The sequence below is a fragment of the Bombyx mori genome, chromosome 9, assembly GCF_030269925.1.
Source record: "Bombyx mori chromosome 9, ASM3026992v2".
In the NCBI taxonomy this organism is placed as follows: Eukaryota; Metazoa; Arthropoda; class Insecta; order Lepidoptera; family Bombycidae; genus Bombyx; species Bombyx mori.
The window spans coordinates 12,825,257-12,845,061 of NC_085115.1; the positions used below are offsets into that span (position 1 = coordinate 12,825,257).

The 19,805-nt window shown below is 37.6% G+C and overlaps 1 protein-coding gene and 1 long non-coding RNA gene across 5 annotated transcripts in view; one reads left to right on the forward strand and one right to left on the reverse strand.

Moving 5' to 3' along the window:
• Positions 1–19,805, reverse strand: part of LOC101736201 (uncharacterized) — a 105,074-nt gene that overhangs the window by 34,635 nt on the left and 50,634 nt on the right. The window lies entirely within an intron of this gene.
• Positions 683–2,150, forward strand: LOC119628866 (uncharacterized). Of its 2 annotated transcripts, none has more exons than XR_009973884.1 (2): positions 683–1,436; positions 1,982–2,150. It is a non-coding gene; the product is annotated as an uncharacterized LOC119628866 (long non-coding RNA). The 2 variants fall into 2 exon arrangements; XR_005244989.2 differs by having other exon boundaries at positions 1,366–1,899.

Sequence of the window (19,805 nt, forward strand, 5' to 3'; positions counted from 1 at the left end):
GAAGACGCCAGGCACGTAATATAAAACAAATTGTAATATGAAAACGAAAATACAAAACGGCCATAAATAAAAATCGTTGCGACTTGATAAAGCAAAAGGAAATTAAATTAAATTCCGATTACGCTAGTTGCTTACATTGGTCCGCCATTGAATGACGCCTGCGACTATGCGTAGAACTTCGAAAACGAAATCCGTAGAGATTCTTCAAAATCTATATATTAATACGTGAAGCAAAAACTTTGTATCCCTTTTTACGAAGATTGCGCGGACGGAGGAGTATGAAATTTTCCACACTTATAGAGAATATAGAGAACAAGTGCACAATGCTAATATTTTATTTAAATAATGCATAAAAGATACATTCAATCAATAAAGAAAACATTACACACACTACATACCATGTATTTGACGCACACACGCATACTATTTATTATCAAACTTTTGTTCTTGACGTCTGTTGTCAAATTGCGAATAGATTAAATATTGTTTGTCTTTGTTATATATTTTTTATATTGTAGTCTTGGCGAAATTTGTGATTATAGAAGTATAAAATACAATCATAATAGTGTACAAACTTACAATTCCAATTAATTATAGTCGAATTTCGACTACTGCGGGACGTCTAGTACGTAGAAATTCCTATTCTACAAATTAATCTGAATTTCATTGATTCAGTCGCCAAGTATCCCCACGCTCAGTGACGACACGCGCTTACGTAAAATCGTATCTTACTCGTACTGTTAACGTAAGCAAATAACAGAAAACATAAACCTTAAATAGGTCACGTAAAACCATAACCTACATTTTTTCAGTGTGTAGAAGCAAACCGCATTTGTGGGCGATGTATTTATTATTATATTCATAAAATGTTTCAAGAGTAAGCAATTAATGTTTTAACACTTTGACTTTTTATTACTGAAACTATACGATACACAGTGCTATTTTTGTATGGAGTTACATAATAACGTAATAAGTTATAAGGTTAATTTTGTACCTGCCACTGTGTCGGTATATACCTACACAATATAAATACGACAAAACGCGGTGAACAACTATCCAGCAATTGTTTAAAATTAAATTGTGATTACACGTAGGTAATCATCGGTAGGTTCTCAAGACAAGTCACATTTTGGAAGTGGCAATAACCATTGGTTGCATGTTAAAAGAACAGTTTAAATTGTTGCCAGGCTTAAATTATGCCGGTTTGTCGTGACCTCTGGCGAAGGTCATCAGCCGTGGCACTTAGCGATGTTACCTTTGCCAAGGACAGACGGATAAAAACTTTTAAAGTTTCTGCACCTGTGCCCTACGTAATTAGCGTGAATAATTACTTTTCTTTCATGAGTAATGGTGTGCAAATTTGCTTTTGAATTGTTTTAAAAATATTGTTTATGCTATTTCTTTGAGGTGTTCGTAAATGTTTTTGTTGTGGTAAGGTAAGATGCGTGTGAAGGTAGTTAAGTTGAAGTTTGAAGATTATAATTATGTATTTCTGAGACATTAATTGAGTCGACTATTATCAAAGCCGGCAATGTGACTTTTGGACAATTATTGGTAAATCAGAAAAACGAATTATTGACTTTGTATTCCATTAGCAGTCACAAAACTCTTCTGAACGACATCTTAGATAAATAACAGGTTAAGTTAATACTTTATTTAATGCAGGTTTTGAACCGAATTCTTTGAAGGAGAGGATTATATTCAAATCAATCTGTATTGACATATCAATAACATTTTTTTGTCCAAATGCACAGATTGCCACCTTTGATAATAGACGACTCAATTATAAGTCGATAATCAACTAAAGAGACCTAACCTTTACGCACATTATTGAAAATGAATAAACATATAATATGTAGTCACTACTTACGTACCAATATACAAACAAATATTATGTAGGTATGTATAAATATATAATAATATATACATATAATAAGTCAACAGAATGCTAAAGGAATTTTTTTTAAATTTACGATTATAGACAAACAGCACTGAACAGATATGTAATGTTCATCATTATTGTGAAGCAGTTTAAAGTTATGGCACCCCCCACTGCAGCTAGTAAGTGCATTCCACAATCGAATAGCTTGGATGGAGAATGAATTGTCAAAACCTATTAATGATGAAATAAATGATCTAAAAAGACTTAATATGTGTGTTCTCTTATAATTTTAGTAGCGGCAGTATCAGAGAAATCCTGTAAAAATATGACAATTTCAAGGTTTTTTTTATGTATATAATGCATGCATAGAAATTTCTTTTTTTTCCTCCTCAGAATGTCAATAGTCTTGCCGTGGTTAACATTAAGTTACTGTCGCTCATGATTATTGGTAAGGGGGTAATCAAGTTGCATACATAGATTACTTTTGCGTAAACGACAATGTAAATTGTCAAAAAAGTTAAACAAAAGAAGAATCGTAGAAGGCATGTATGTAACTAATATTACTATGAAATTATTTGTAGCATAAAAAATTAAATAAAAATTGAATTGACTTTGTGATCTGTTCATAAAGTACGTATAATCGTAGGGAAAACACGTTTGATTAGCCATTATTGCGTGCTCAATACGAGAAGCGAAATCTGAAACACAGCAGATGTGAAATAAAATTTGTTTTGTACTAAAAAGTAATCTTGTTTTCTTCGAATTTAAGCTGTGATCTTTTTTTTATTGATCTTAGATCGCGTAGCTTTATATATGAGTTCTATGATCGCTGGAGCAGACGGGCCCTCGAGTGGAGACCGCGCAGCGGAAGACGTAACGTGGGACGCCCCCTGGCTAGATGGTGCGATGACCTCCGCACGGTGGCCGGCAAGAAGTGGATGAGGAGAGCCGCAGACCGGATTCAGTGGTGTGGATTGGGAGAGGCCTATGTCCAGCAGTGGACGACTGTGGGCTGTTGATGATGATGAAGATGATGATGACCTGGCCTATTTTTGTCAAAAACCTGTAGTCTCCAGTGTAAAGTGAAGTTTAAATTTATATAATACCATTAGTATTTCGGAATTCAATTACGGATCAAAATGAGCTCGCATGTCGAAATACAATAAAAAAAAACCTCGTGTCAAACGGCTCCCAAGAGAATACGAATTTATAATTTTCAAAACGTTCGTGTAAGATTTAAATTTTTGAATGTAGTGTAAACACCAAATATATGTGTTTGTCCTATGCTCTACCGATGTAAATTGTACGAGCCGTCAATTATTAAACGTGCGAAATTTCTCAAGGGTTACACTATTAATGTTGGCAACTATGTTTAATTAATACCACTCATTACAGCTTCATTTCTGCGACGACTTAAATAAACTGCGTTATAAGTTTTTAGTTAGTAAGCTTTGAGGTTTTAGCGGGAGGTTTTTTTTTTTAAGGGATTTTATGACCTGGTAGCTAAGTCCTTTAAGTCATGTCTTATTTTAATTTATATTCTTATTTTTATGAAAAATAATAATATGGAGTGAAATGAAATGAATGAGATGATATGGGATGAAATATAATCTTAGTAAAACGGTGGTCATTTGCTAAGATTTTCAGTGGACTTTTTGGAGGATCCCGAAAAGTTGCGTCCAGCGGCTATGTTTTATTTTCCCACACTTTCACAGATATTAAACTGTTAATAAACCACCGTTATTACACATTTAAACCTGAAGAAACACTAAATAGACAAAATAAAACAAATCACACAACTTCACTCCTCGCGTTCCCGCCAAAAAGTCTCACACTTTTAATTCGTAATCATTTTATAATTACCGTCATTCCCAGTCATCCGTGACTACGAAAACCTCGTATGCAAATGTAGTGATCATGAGTCGCGATACGGATCTGGCAGATTTTTCTGGAAAACATTACTCTTCCTGGAACGGATGTTAGCAAAAAACATTTGCTGTCGATTATTTTATTTGTGTTCCAAGAACGACCCCTCATTACGCTTTTGTTAGTATTAAATTTGTCGATTATGGTCCACATCACTACAATGACATAGTATAAAACAAAGTCGCTTTCTCTGTCCCTATGTCTGTCCCTGTGTATGCTTAAATCTTTAAAACTACGCAACGGTTATGCGGTTTTTTTAATAGATAGAGTGATTGAAGAGGAAGGTTTATATGTATAATAACATCCGTTAAATCGTGGAGAAATCAATAATAAATTACAGTTTCCGAAGCGAAGCGAGGGCGGGTCGCTAGTATAAAATATGTAGTTATCATAGAATCGTTTTGTCATTCAAGAAAGTACTAAATTTTGTATCTGTCGTCAGAGAACTGCAGTGCACCGAACCATTACCATCCGGCTATGGAATGAGCTCCCCTCCACGGTGTTTCCCGAGCGCTATGACATGTCCTTCTTCAAACGAGGCTTGTGGAGAGTATTAAGCGGTAGGCAGCGGCTTGGCTCTGCCCCTGGCATTGCTGAAGTCCATGGGCGACGGTAACCACTTACCATCAGGTGGGCCGTATGCTCGTCTGCCTACAAGGGAAATAAAAAAAAAAAAAAAAACTGAATGTCATTAATTCAGTAATTGAGTGCAAAATACGAATAAGCATGCCATCGTTTCACTGCAGTGCAGTGCTTCAATAAACAAACAATCATTTTTTTATTTAGATATTTATTAGAATGCATTAGTCTCTAGAACTGTTCAATAGTAACCGCTATGTAATTTTTCAGTACAGTTTATATTGTCTATTAATAAAAATAGTATTTGTAGCTAAGTGTATAGGTAAATACTTGGCTGTACTATTTAATTAGATACATCAAAGAATATCTTAATTCGTGGATACAATAAAATGAATAATTCTACGAGATATTCAGACTTTGTCATAATTTAATGTGGTAGGTCTTCAGTGCCAAAAATCATTGTTCACCAGTTATTTATGCGCTTATCTAAAACTTTGATAGTATCTGTTAGCTTGTCCCACTTTTATACTACACTGAGTTAATCCATTGTTGAATTGACTTGTCTTTTTATCTTACGTTTATTCATCGTCTGAGCTAAGATATAAACGTAGTTTTGGGAAGGATCACTTGACACGGTGAAGTTTTTTTTGTTACTTCATCTCTGAGATTGCCATGGGACTTTTTTTATATATCTTCGATGGGTGGACGAGCTCACAGCCCACCTGGTGTTAAGTGGTTACTGGAGCCCATAGACATTTACGACGTAAATGCAACACCCACCTTGAGATATAAGTTCTAAGGTCTCAAGTATAGTTACAGCGGCTGCCCCACCCTTCAAGCCGAAACGCATTACTGCTTCACGGCAGAAATAGGTAGGGTGGTGGTACCTACCCGCGCGGACTCACAAGAGGTCTTACTACCAGTAAAATCTTCTTTATAAAAAAACAATTTCAGTTATAGAACCAGTTAAATTATATGAAAGGCAATAAAGTCTTTTATAAACTAGCAATCGTATTCCCACCTGCATTCAACGTCTGGCCCATTTCATATAAAAGCAGATTTAACGAGGCCATTAACACTGTTACTAATACTGTTTATATTAATATAAAATTGGATTCGATTGCAAACACCGACTTCAAAAATAAATTTAGCAGTTCTGGGAAATTCGATTTCACAATTATTGTTGTTCCTCTTCAAATGTTTTCTTATATCGATGGTTAGCGATCCTTAGTCGAAAAAGTATAAAACAAATATGTTTTTGTTACGTTGTTAACACAGATTTTCCGGTCAGGACGATTCTTTATCTATAATTTTTCCATAGAGGTTAATTGTCTTTGCCTGGATTCAATTCTTTTGGCATGTGATAACACATTACGTTATCACGGTGCAAGATCAACAAATTTTTAAGGGCTTATTGAAAATGTAAACAATAATCTTTATTTTTAATTGAAAGTCATTACAGTCTTTAAGAGAGGAAGCGCGAACTAAGATAGACTTCAGATCTAAAATTTATCAATGAGTTTAAAAAAAAACGGGAATAAATGTATGAAAAACAGCGTATGAAAATCATCTGTAAAGTCTATTCACGCGCCACTATGCTACTTTGAAGCTATTATGACAAAAACTTAGCCTGAAGTGACATCATATATTTAAACTTTTCCATTTCTATCTGACAAGAAACTTGAAAGCGTAGATCACGATCGGACAAACACAAACATTAATTTTATTTATTAGATACTTAGTTATCGTTAGTATCATCATCATTATCATCATCATCAGCAGCCCACAGTCGTCCACTGCTGGACATAGGCCTCTCCCAATCCACACCACTGAGCCCGGTCTGCGGCTCTCCTCATCCACTTCTTGCCGGCCACCGTGCGGAGGCTATCGCACCATCTAGCCAGGGGGCGTCCCACGTTACGTCTCCCGCTGCGCGATCTCCACTCGAGAACCCGTCTGCTCCAGCGATCGTCAGTCCTACGGCTTATATGGCCTGCCCACTGCCACTTCAGTATATATATATCGTTAGTATAAACATTAGGCATTTTGTGAATATTTTTAATAACTATTTCGAAAGCCTAATTGAATTGTTAATATAATTCGCAGTTTAGTGAAAATTCCATTCTAATCGACTAGCATTTCGCTTGAAACGTAAAGATTTAACAGTTATCCACAGCATTTCTACTGAATCGAACTATCTGGTATGATATTTGAATTTAAGCTTATCCTCAAATTTTATCGTGAATTTTTAAATAGGTTCTTAGAGATGTGTCTTTTTGCATCTTTAAGTACCTACATATTACAATAAAGAAAATAATATTTACTTCATCAAACATTCTCAGTAATTTTTTTAGTTTTTTTTCTTCTTTTTATTGCCCTTGTAGGCAGACGAGCATACGGCCCACTTGATGGTGAGTGGTTACCGTCGCCCATGGACTTCAGCAAAGCCAGGGGCAGAGCCAAACCGCTGCCTACCGCAAAAGTAGGCAAGGCGGTTGCAAGCACAGTTTCTGTAAGAATCTCATTCGTGATGAGCTAAAATGTTTATAGCGATGAGATTGAAACATTATTTTTTTATTTTTAACTAATCGATATTAAATAATTAATTTTAATGATTTTAATTTAAATTCATAAATACAATTTTTTTATTGAAAAGACCAAATTCAACAAAATAAAAAGAGAATATCATTAGTGTGAGTCGATGTTAGTAAATATGCGTTATTAACAATACTTCAAAGACTATTGCTCAGATCTTGATAAAATGGTCCCACATGAAAAGCGTCGGCTTTCAAAATTTAATAATATTAAGAGAATTATCAAAATCGGTTCAACTACTTTGCAGTGCTGAGGTAACTCATATTAAAAATTGGAATCTAAATCCTCCTTGTTTTTTTGAAGTCGATTAAAATTAAGACGATTTCGGCGTAATGATACCCGCTTAATTAAAAAAAAAAAACAAGTACCCAAAATCTAAACGACGACAGTAAAATTTCTTTGCAGCAAAGTAATAGTTGACTTCATATTTCTGATAACAAACATTCCTTTATCTTGTAATTTTAGTGTTTGCCAGTTGGTTTAACGGTAAGTGAGTACATAATCGTTGTTTGTTCTTAGATTAGTCGCACAGAAATTTCTGAGCAGTTACGTTTTTATTATAAACAATAATTAAGTGCTGATATTATGTTCGGAAATCTTAAAATATTCTTCACAACAAGAACGAATTTTATAGAATGAACATCTCACAGCTTTCTGAACGTTAATAATTACATTTAATACACAGAAACAGATATGCGTATATGTGCATAGTATTTTTTTATTTCGTGGACGGCTGAGCGAGTACACGGGCCACCTGGTGTTAAGTGGTTATCGGGGCCCATTTATATCACAAAGCGAAAGGCGTCCCCAATTACACTTGAGACCAAAACTTTTCTTAAAAACTGATTTGAAATTGATCGCGTTCAATGTATTTTACTTAGTTAAAGATATACCAGTTATATGATAATTTCAGACAGTAAAGCGGCGAAAAAAAAAGATGGTTGTTTTTTTTTTATTGCTTAGATGGGTGGACGAGCTTACAGCCCACCTGGTGTTAAGTGGTTACTGGAGCCCATAGACATCTACAACGTAAATGCGCCACCCACCTTGAGATATAAGTTCTAAGATCTCAGTATAGTTACAACGGCTGCCCTACCCTTCAGACCGAAACGCATTACTGCTTCACCGCAGAAATAGGCAGGGCGATGGTACCTACCCGCGCGGACTCAAAACAGGTCCTACCACCAGTAAATCGAAGAAAAAAAAACAATAACACGTACGTGTTATAATACAATATTAAAAATAAACATCACCAATAATTTAGATTTTCTTAATAATACCGTCAAATATTGACAGTCAATGAACGAATCCGCGAAATACATTTCGTGCCGCTAAACTATTCGAGGGCCCATCCCAAATATCTTCTAATAAATATAGGCAATTACAGAGCTCGCATAAAGCAATAATTAGATTGATGATACGTGTACTCTTACAAGTTATTGCAATTGGTCGCGTGACATGACGCTGTTTCTGGTACTCTAGAAACTATAATACCGACGAAAGTCATACACAGTCTTTGTCAAAAACATTGTAATATGCACTTTACTAAATTTTCTTTAGGTTCCCTTGAAATTATAATAGAGCTTGATTAGCGGCAGGATTATGTAGACTTTTGATTCATTAACGTGGACTCTTGCCTGGGACATTCGCTGTCTTACATGAAGTTACTTACAAGTATTTCTGCTCTACTATATAATATCACTACACGAATTCTTGTCATAGCCGTCAAGTCTCTTATAATACCAAAGTATACTCTTATAAGACCGCCTATTGTACTAATGAATCCACATGTTGACTGTTTTTCTTATTGTTTTTTTTTAAATGTAAAGTAAGTAGTAAAGTATATTCTTTCTCTGTCTAACTCTCTCTCTCTTTATGACATTATTTTATTGCAATATATATGTTCTGAGCTTCGTTTGAAGGGATATCTTCATGTATGCAGTAAAAAACTGTTAGCTTTCCATGACGTTGGTGAATCTCGTGTCAAATATCAACTTTCTAGATTAGTTGCAGACACTAAACAATGTTACACTAAACAATTATCCATCTACTGTGTTTCAATTTAGTACAGCCAATATAGTTGACTAATAGTTGCTATTATATCTCTACACGCCTTATATAACGATGTTGCGCTAAAGCTTGGGCAGATTATAACTTATTATTGTTCTAGAGCAACTTTCACTCCATAGAACGAAATGTCTATGTGGATGACCCTAATATTGGAATAACTACAATATTGGGAACGGTTTTCAATACTTTTGTAGACGTTTGTTTAGATGCATTATAAAGCATTGCGTCTAATGTTGATTTTTCTTGTCGTCTGTTTTTAGTATGTTTTATTATTTCATAGATGTATCGTGAGCTTAGAATGTTGAGAAAGTGATGAAACGTTGATTCTAATAAGTATTTTATTAGAAAATTACACAAATATCCTAGGGATACAAGTGTCGGGCAACATTTCCCCGATCCCTTAATCTATACATATAAATTAAATTTGAGTGTCTGTTTGTAATATTGAAATGGCCGCTTTTTACTACATGCATCTGAATATATATACGGTACATACACCAAAATAACATTTTTTATAATTTCTTTTCTTTTCTTCTTTTATAATTTCTGTCTGTTTGTTCCGGCTAATCTCTGGAACGGCTGGACCGATTTTGATGGGACTTTCACTGATAGGTAGCTGATGATATAGGCCTACTTTTTTAGACTAGCTTCGCCCCGCGGCATCACCCGCGGTACGATAATAACCGCAGGTAACATCGCAGGACTCAGCTAGTTACATATACGTTACTAGAACTAGTGTTCGCTGCTTCATTTCAAATGCTTCAAAATACATTTTGGAAAATTGACTCAATATTACAAGCCACTAATTGAATTTACAGACAGAAAACAATGTTAATTAATCAATAATTTTACCCGGTACAATTAATTAGAGCAATTTAAAGCATTCATGACCACAGATAATTATTTCATTACTCATGTCTTTTATGTCGGCCACTGTTCGACCCAATAATGAAACGAAGGGCAACGAACTTCACCATCACCTGAGTTCGATGGTAACCTCAAACGAGGCCATTTCGCGATCTAGTCACATTTAATGATCATCGCTAGGCTTTTTTAGCTTCCGTATGAAGCACTAATTTCGGATAAGGTGATTTTTATATATTTTTATGTGAGAATTTTTTTTTCTCCTGCCTACGTCGAAGGTTCGGTTTTCCTCACGCTGTACAGGGACGCAAGTGTAACTTTTCCTCCCTGGGTACTGACAAGTGGGCATGCGCGTTAGTGTCTACGTCTGCTCTCACGCACCTAAAATTCTCCGCCATTGTTGTGTTCGGGTAATTTGCAATATAGTGTTTAGTGTAAAAGTTAAATAAACAAAAGGCAATAAAATTTAATAGTGAAGTATTAAAAAGATGAGTTCATCAGACAGTTATCGCCCACTTTGGGAAAGACTGTACTAGATCGTGCATTATTATAGTAGGTCGCGCGTTATAGCATGTCGCGTGTTATAGTAGATCGCGCGTTATAGTAGATGATAAAGTATAGCATTATCGAAACGAATCGAATATTTTATTATTATTTATTAAATAAATAATTTAATTTAATTAATTATTTATTTTAATATATGTATATAAATTTAATTTACTAATTAAAAAAAAAAAATATTTTTTCATTATCTTTATCGAAATCTAACCAGTAGCGGCAACGGGTGATGTCACATGTGGCTAATGGTATAATAGGGTTTTAGTAATCTTCATTAGAAGGAATAGATTGTTATTACTGAACTGTGCAAGGATTTTGATTATGGACATTGTATTGCTAGTTTGTTGCTTATTTTGCAATCGCATCCAGCTACATTTTGTGGAGTTTGTGCGGTCATTTTGACATGCTGTTCTGTATTAAAACCGTTTGGTGGTAATTCACAAATAAAACGCGAAGAGTTGTTATTAGTTATACTGGCTTCTCGATTTTGATAGCGGTTCGTTAGGCAGTTTGTTTGACACTCATTTTTCCTTTTATGGAACAAGCTTTATGCAAGCCATGATTTTCGTTCGCCCATACGTTAGGACACGTCATGTACCGTGCTTTTTTGTAATAACGTGGGCCGTATCTGTGCTACTGTGACGAATATGGAATGACATAGTTTTATAATCTGACAAGTTATTGACGTAAAATATTTACGGATTTTTCTCACCTTATTGACGGAGGTTGACTTAATTTATCCATAGTGTAAGTTTATTAGGCTCGTAACTCACTAGCTCAATAACTGACCGCCTGACTGACATCAATACTTTTTGGAAAAGTTAGTATGAAGAAGTGCATTATGCGATTTACTTGGTTGTATGGGGTCGCCTTAGAATGGCATCTCTTCCTGCTCGTGTCGTAAATGGCTAAAGAATTTACTAGAGAGTGTATGTAATAATGTAATTTAATAGTAAGTCCGTATGAGCTAATACTACCATCCTGCCTAAATAGGTACAGAGTGCCTCATCATAATATGATTTCTTGATAGATCTGTTTAATGTTTTTGCTGCATCAGATATTGTATTGATATGTAACGCCTATTTAATCATAAGCGGCTATCTCATACCGATCATAGATATCGATAATCAAACGATCAATCCGATACGTAGATCGATGATAATAAGTAGCTCTATATTGATTGTTACACTAATTACACCAATTAACGTAGCTTTGTCTTATTTTTATTAATCTCATAAGGGGAAGTAAGCCAAAATATATATAGCTTTAAGTTTAAATATGTTTAAGTATTTGGACACCCGAAATTTTAAGTATGCAGAAATTCAATGAATAATCAATTCCAAGTTTTTCCGCCCAGAATGTTTGCAGAGTTAGTGGATAAAATCAATCTGTTAGAGGTAAATAAACGTGTAGGAATTGACGACGAAAGGAAGATCTTCTACCGAGCGAGTGTAATTGCTCAGTACAAATGTTGTTGTTTTTTTTTTGCCTTGAGAGGCTATTCCAGCGTAACCTTAACTAGTAGGTGAGCTCACGGGGCTCAAACCTGACGATGTTGCTAACACGAACCCTAGCAAGAGCCGTGCTTCGCAGAATCTACCACCGGATCGGAAACGCGACCCACTGAGAAGATCCGGCGAGAAACTCAGTGGGCGCCAAATGTTGTTGTTCGGAACTGGTATATATGCAATCTTATCTTGGAAATGTTGTAAGCGAGATTCAGGCATCTGTCAAATATCTTGTGTGATAGCTACCGCCACAAACGTATGTTCAAGTTAGTGCGGGCCACGTGAGCGAACACGGGGCGTACGCAAGTTTTGTAGAGTGTCACCTTATTTTCTAAGGAGACAATTTACTTAGCTTTCTAATCGTACCTACGTTTTTCAAATTCATCTCGACGTTAAATCGATATGAAACTGATTCGGCTATAAGTGGTTCTTTTTAATAAAAACTTGATTGAAAATTAGTCAGAGAAAAAAGTATTCGTATCGCAAAAACGGAGTCAACGACCTTTTGTTGCACGGGGACACGAACGAAGATTTAGAACGATTAAAACATAATGTTTTTAAAAGTCATTTAATGTTAAATACTGACTACAAAACGTAGTGTGAAAGGTGTTTAACTTAAAGCCAAATTGAGTTACATTCATCTAAACCATTACTGGTCGGAAGGATAAGGAGTCTGGGTCTCGACGTGGCGCTCAATAAATCCGAGGCTCTGTGGTTTCACGGGCCACGGAGGGCGCCACCCGTTGACACCCACATCGTGGTTGGAGGCGTCCGGATAGGGGTCGGGGTGCAGTTGAAGTACCTCGGCCTCGTGTTGGACAGCCGGTGGGCCTTTCGTGCTCACTTTGCGGAGCTGGTCCCCCGATTGATGGGGACGGCCGGTTCTTTGAGCCGGCTGCTCCCGAATGTTGGGGGACCGGATCAGGTTGTGCGCCGTCTCTACGCGGGGGTGGTGCGATCGATGGCCCTGTACGGTGCACCTGTGTGGGCTGAGCCGCGCAACCGGGCCACTATGGCTCGGTTCCTGCGCCGGCCGCAGCGCACCGTTGCCATCAGGGTCATCCGCGGATATCGCACCGTCTCCTTCGAGGCGGCGTGTGTTTTGGCGGGGACGCCGCCATGGGAGCTGGAGGCGGAGTCGCTCGCTGCCGACTATCGGTGGCGCAGCGAGCTTCGTGCTCGGGGCGTGGCGCGTGTCCCCGAGAGTGAGCTGCGGGCGCGGAAGGCCCATTCTCGGCGGTCCGTGCTCGAGTCGTGGTCGAGGCGATTGGCCAACCCCACGTGGGGGCTACGGACCGTCGAGGCGGTTTACCCGGTCTTTGATGACTGGGTGAATCGTGGCGAGGGACGTCTCACCTTTCGTCTGGTGCAGGTGCTGACCGGGCACGGATGCTTCGGGAAGTACCTGCGCCGGATAGGGGCTGAGCCGACGACGAGGTGTCACCATTGTGGACACGACCTGGACACGGCGGAGCATACGCTCGCTGTCTGCCCCGCTTGGGAGGTGCAGCGCCGTGTCCTGGTCGCAAAGATAGGACCTGACTTGTCGCTGCCTGGCGTCGTGGCGTCGATGCTTGGCAGCGATGAGTCATGGAAGGCTATGCTCGACTTCTGCGAGTGCACCATCTCGCAGAAGGAGGCGGCGGGGCGAGTGAGGGAAAGCTCTCCTCACTACGCAGAAACCCGCCGCCGCCGGGCAGGGGGTCGGGACCGGGGTCGTATCCGTGACCTGGCCCCCTAAGAGCTAGGGGTCCCACCCGTTTTGTGCGGGGAGGGACCCAGACGAGGGGTGGCGTGCTCTGCACGCTCACCCACAATAGGAAGCCGGGTGATGGTAGACCGCGTTCCCCCGACCGCTCTGGGGGAAGGTGTAACGCGGCGCCATCAAAGCGGGCTCTCGGCCCGCTGAACGAGGGAACCGGTGGTCGTTTCGCTGGCGGCCACCGGTCCGGCGTCCGTGGGACGGTGGGATGGATGTAATGTGCTCTGCGTCAACCCTGTCCCGCCGTTTCAATAGCCCCGACTGGGCTCCGGCCCGGTCCGAGGTAGGGCGCCGGTTGTGAGCGGCAGGAGTTTTTAGTGAGGTTCAACTCCCACATACCCCACCTGCCGCGCGGGTGGGGATCCGGCGATTTTCTCCTGTGGAAAAAAAAAAAAAAAAAAAAAACCATTACTGGTGGTAGGACCTCTTGTGAGTGCACGCGGGTAGGTACCACCACCTTGCTTATTTCTGCCGTGAAGCAGTAATGCGTTTCGGTTTGAAGGGTTTGTTATGTAATAGAAATGAAAAAAACATGTCATGAATACACCGACATAATGACATTAAGTATTGACTTGATAGCGTCGAATGTTCTCCATTAAATTACTCTATTGACATTTATTCTATACTCTAATCTAAAATGCTACTGTTAATGAAAACAGATCCACATTTCAGAAGAACGAAAGTATATGTAATTGAAAACAAAACACAAATCGAACGAAATAAAAAAAAAACTATCGCATGCAATACAACGATATCGATAATTTTGCAAAAGAGCAAAAAAATATGGCGCACGTTGTGTGTAAAAAATCGCGTGCTTACAGTTAATGGAACCACGCAACGTTCTGTAGGAGCTAGTGCATTAACCTCTGATATCAACACATCTATGAATTACTCATCTTTGCAACTAGGATGACCTGAAAATCGCGATCTAAATTTCTATCGGTGTTAGCACTTAACGGTTGGATATAACGCATTGAACAAATAAACGTTTTGCTGTTAATATTCTGAGGTATATCGAGCTTTGTTTTATTAACTGCTAATAATTTATCGCTTCGTGCAGTAAAATTTGTACTGAGTTTGGTTTTGGGACTGTTTATCATAACTAGAGGTCCCGCAGTAGTGGAAATTTGACTATAATTAATTGGAATTGTAAGTTTGTACACTATTAAGATTGTATTTTCAACGCCAAGACAGAAATATATTAATGAAAACAAACAATATTTTAATCTATTCTCAATTTGACCACAGACGTTAAGAACAAAATTTTACAATAAGTAAATAGTATGCATGGTGTGTGTCAAATACATGGTAGTGTGTGTAATGTTTTCTTTATTGATTTAATGTATCTTTTAAGCATAATTTAAAAAAAAAATTGCATTGTGGACTTCTTCTCTATATTCCCTATAAGTGTGGAAAATTTCATACCCTCTGTCTCCTCCTTTCATACTTCCGTCCGCGCAATTTTCGTAAAAAGGGGATACAAAGTTTTTGCTTCACGTATTAGATGTGATGTTGACGGACGTAAAGTGGTTCGATTTGGACGGCGATATCTCGAGGTACGTGCCATTACACCGTGTATTCTGCGGTTCATCGTGTAACATGATGTCGAAATTATTTAAACCAGAGTCAACTGTTTTTTGATAAGACAGTGGAACAAAAACGTGTTGTCAGACTGAAAAGTCTCTGGCGGTTTATGATTGAAGGGAAGCTTTGAAGTGCTGTAGAGTTTGCGTTGAAATTCTTTTTTTGTTTTAACAACTGATTGTTATTGAGATAAGAATCATTGTGTCAATTTGGGATAAATGTTGTATCTTAGCACTAACTTTAGTGTTGGATCGATAGTGGTTTCTGATCGACTGGACAGACTAGTTTAGAGGGAAGAACGGGATTCTTACCTACTAGCTTACATGCGTACAAAGAAGATAAGATTACGTAGGAGACTTTATATGGTACTATTGACGGTAAAAATCTGACAGATTTTGAAGTTTTTTTTAAAGATAGATGTTATAAAATTAATATTTTTGTTATGTTTTTTATTTGTGCTAATTAACGTTCTGGTCTGTGTATGATATTGAATTCAATAATAAACTTAGTTTGTCATGTAATCTGTGATATTTCAGTTTCAGTTGGAAAGTATCACACAATCTGTAACAATGAAAATAAATCATCATTTTAAAGAAAACTAAAATTAATTTCTGCTCATTATTTTTATTCTCAGAGGTGCATGTACAATGTACCATTATTAATTAGTTTTACGAATGTCATAAAATAGTATGAACTATCGTAAAAATGTAAAAGGACATTGACCGGTTAGTTAAGAAGCTGTTTACGTAACTACTTATTATGTCACTTTAAAAGTTTTTTAAAGAACTTTAAACCAGTTTGCAAGCGATCATTTATGTTATTTATGGCTCATGATTTATTTCACGTCACTAAAGTACAAGATTTAAATTTCCAATGGCCTTTTTTATTGTTATTGATGTGATGAGACGATCACACGAAAAATAGTGTTAAGCGGACGGTTATTATGTATTTCGGATACTTTTTTAACTCGTGAAAACCGAAGAAAATCGTCTTATTACATTTACTAAACTTGAACGTGCGTAAAATTGTAATTAAAAAAACATACGTTTTTATGACGCTATTACGTCATAAAATTAAGCGCAGAAGTGATTATTTTAAAAGCTTTTTTTATAGCTGACAAATTTGCTTGCGTAGCGTATTAACGATTTATTGTTTAAATTTGAAACGTTTTCATTTTTATTACCGACACAAGTACATATGTTTAAGCACTCGTAATGTTTAGTAATCGAAATATTTGTCAACTATACTTTTCTTTTTTGGCCACGTGATTTAAGCCAACATAAAAAGGCACTGATTTTTGTTACACAGGAACAAAGGGAATACTTTTTAAAGCAAATGTTTATCACGCCAAATATTATGTAAATTTTCTTTTTATCTGTATTATAAAAAAAACAAAATAAAAAATATTCATCCTATTGCGACGAAACTTGGTACAATTCTTATTAGTACCGCAAAGTTTCTGATATACATGTAGGTATATGACAAAGGAAAGTTATTCCACCGAGCGGGTGATATTGCTCGGTAGACCGACGGTCCGAATGTTGTTCGGAACTTTATATATGCAGGCTTATCTTGAAAATGCGATAAGCGTAAGCGAGATTCAGTCATCTGTCAAATATCTTGTGTTCTGTGATGGCTGCTACCGCCACATACATAGTACAATTAAAGGACAATACGTGGCACGCGAATAGTCTTAAGAGACCTTTATTTTTCAGACAATAGTTTTCACCAATCCCTTATAATGTTTCCGATGAATATTAAACCATTTTTTGGTTTAGGTTTCAATCAAATTCTAATCAAATTATAATAATGATCAAGATTACGATAATTTCAATATTTTTGTTCATTTCATTAATTTTAAGTTTAAGTTATGTATGCATGTTATAGTATGTGAGCGCAAAACAAAGTAAGGTTTTAGAATAAACGACTCACTTCTTTCCATGATAGGGGATTGTAATTGTGATGTCTCGCTGGTCTTGGCCCTAAAATAGTGTACCCGGTGATTCGGGCTCAGAGTCCGTGGTCTTTGTTAAGATATTTGGCATTCGGGCTATGTACATACTTATCCTTGTCTCGTGTGTATATTGTTGGCAGAAATAAGATTTAGGAGCTCTAGGCTTGGGATTCATTCGGGTCATTGGCTATGTAACGTTTTAGTGGAATATTTGGGTATATAATCAGCATGACCTAGTTTTCCTCCGTTAATGTTTTTAGAGTCTCTGCGCATCACCCAATGTTACCACGTACGTCGTGAGGATAATTACCGTTACCTCGAATAGTTAGTAACTGTATCGGTATTAATTCGGAAGCAAATAGTATTCGAACGGTAAATTATCGAAATCGAAGGTGAAATAATTCATCATTGTTTCTGTAACACAATTCTGATTTTTATGGGTTATGGTATTTACTCAATCAAAAAAAAATGTTTTTTTAATTATTATTTATTACATGGCCATGGCAAAGGTGATTGCATGCAACAGAGATGCGAATGTTGCGATGGATGTGTGGAGTAACGAGAATGGATAGAATACGGAATGAATATGTTAGAGGAAGTTTGAAACTGGCACCTGTGACAGAGAAGCTGAGAAGTGCGCGTTTGGGATGGTATGGACATGTGATGAGACGAAATGAAAATGAGGTTGGTAAGAGTGTTAGCAATGAATATGGAAGAATATAGAGGAATAGGTAGACCTAAGTAGAAATGGATGGATTGCGTGAAAGACGGTATGGGTAAGAGGGGAGTGAGCGAAGAAATGGTATATGATAGAAGAGTATGGAAGGAGAAAACATGTTGCGCCGACCCCAGGTGACTGGGAGAAGGGAAGGATAATAATGATGATTTATTACATGGGCCATGTGCTTCTAAATCGTCATGAGTTCACCACCGAGTCGGCAAAAAATTCAGGGTTTGCTTTTTTCAATCAAATGCAGATAGCTACGTGAGGCACATAATTTCCGATTTTTTGTATGAGTTCATTTAATAAGGACTTTGAGTTGAGCAAGAAGAATCGGTCTGTATTACCGAGCACTGATCAAAGATCAGTACGCACTGTTGTGGGTTAATGTGGTTATCTGGGTTAATGCTGGCATAATTTTATTGCTACAGTGTGCTTAATGCCATCTTCCCTTTGTTTGCCACTAGGGGCGCTGTTCCAATTCCATACAACATTGAGTTAGTTTTTACGCGATCGAGACGTTAAAAAACTCGCGCTAAGGACACAATTACAAATAGAAGCATTTGATTCAAAATGAGATAAAAAATAATGCTGGACACGACCGAAAAGACAGGGAGTCGGGTTGACGAAATCGCCGGATGTTGAGTGTCTAAGTGATTCTCGTCACCCACCTTACCGGTCATCGTTCTCGTCGAACCCGTTGCTTGCGACGAAGGGCTCGACGAGTAAATTAACCCTCAGACACAGCCCACTGAGTTTCTCGCCGGATCTTCTCAGTGGGTCGCGTTTCCGATCCGGTGGTAGATTCTGCGAAGCACGACTCTTGCTAGGGTTCGTGTTAGCAACGTCGTCAGGTTTGAGCCCCGTGAGCTCACCTACTAGTTAAGGCTACGCTGGAATAGCCTCTCAAGGCTACCAGCTTAGGTAGGGATAAAAAAAAAAGTCACCCACCTTGAGACATCTGGTGGAAGTCCCAATTAAGTTCTACAGCGGCCGTCATATCTATTAAACCGGAACGCATTGTTACTTCGCACAAAATACAACTGTAATGGTAGATGAGAATCCATTTTTTTTAAAGTTCATGAAACCACATAGTCCTTCGACTGGTCAAATAACGATTAATAATTTAATGTGATGACAATTCATCACACCACTGATTTCAGTCTTTGGACCAATTGCGTGAGGTGTTCCTAGGTTATTAATGATTTTGAAATCAACAACAATGTGTTTATGCTTGCAATCTATAACGGATAACTTTGAAACGTATTTTGATACGTGAAGATGTACGGGCATGTTTCATTTAATTATTTTTTTGTTTATTATGTTTGTTTTTGTACAATTTGTTGTGTTGCAAGAAATTCTGCGTAGGATTATTTCAAGATTTTTTGAAGGTAGTTTTCAACTGTTTATACTAACGTGATCTCCGGTGGGTGTTCTCGATCAGATGGAATGAAGACCTTGAAATACATTAAGCTGGTAAGATGAGAAGAACCGATAGCTCAGTGACGCGCATTGAAAGAGACTCAACAATAGTCGAATGCGGGCTATTGATGACGACGTATACAATATGTATTTTTTAACACGTCAACTATGGAATTTTCTTTTTTTTTTATTACGGCCCCTGGCCTCTATCTGTAATTTACTCTTGTGTTTAGAACACGAGACGTATGTGACAATAACAAGAACATCTAGATATAAAAGGCGCTGGTTCCAAGCGGTAATAGAATCCGAATCCTGTGGTCACTGACCAATAGACCGATGAGGTGATCAAAATTACATTGTTTTTGCCTCACGTTCGTATA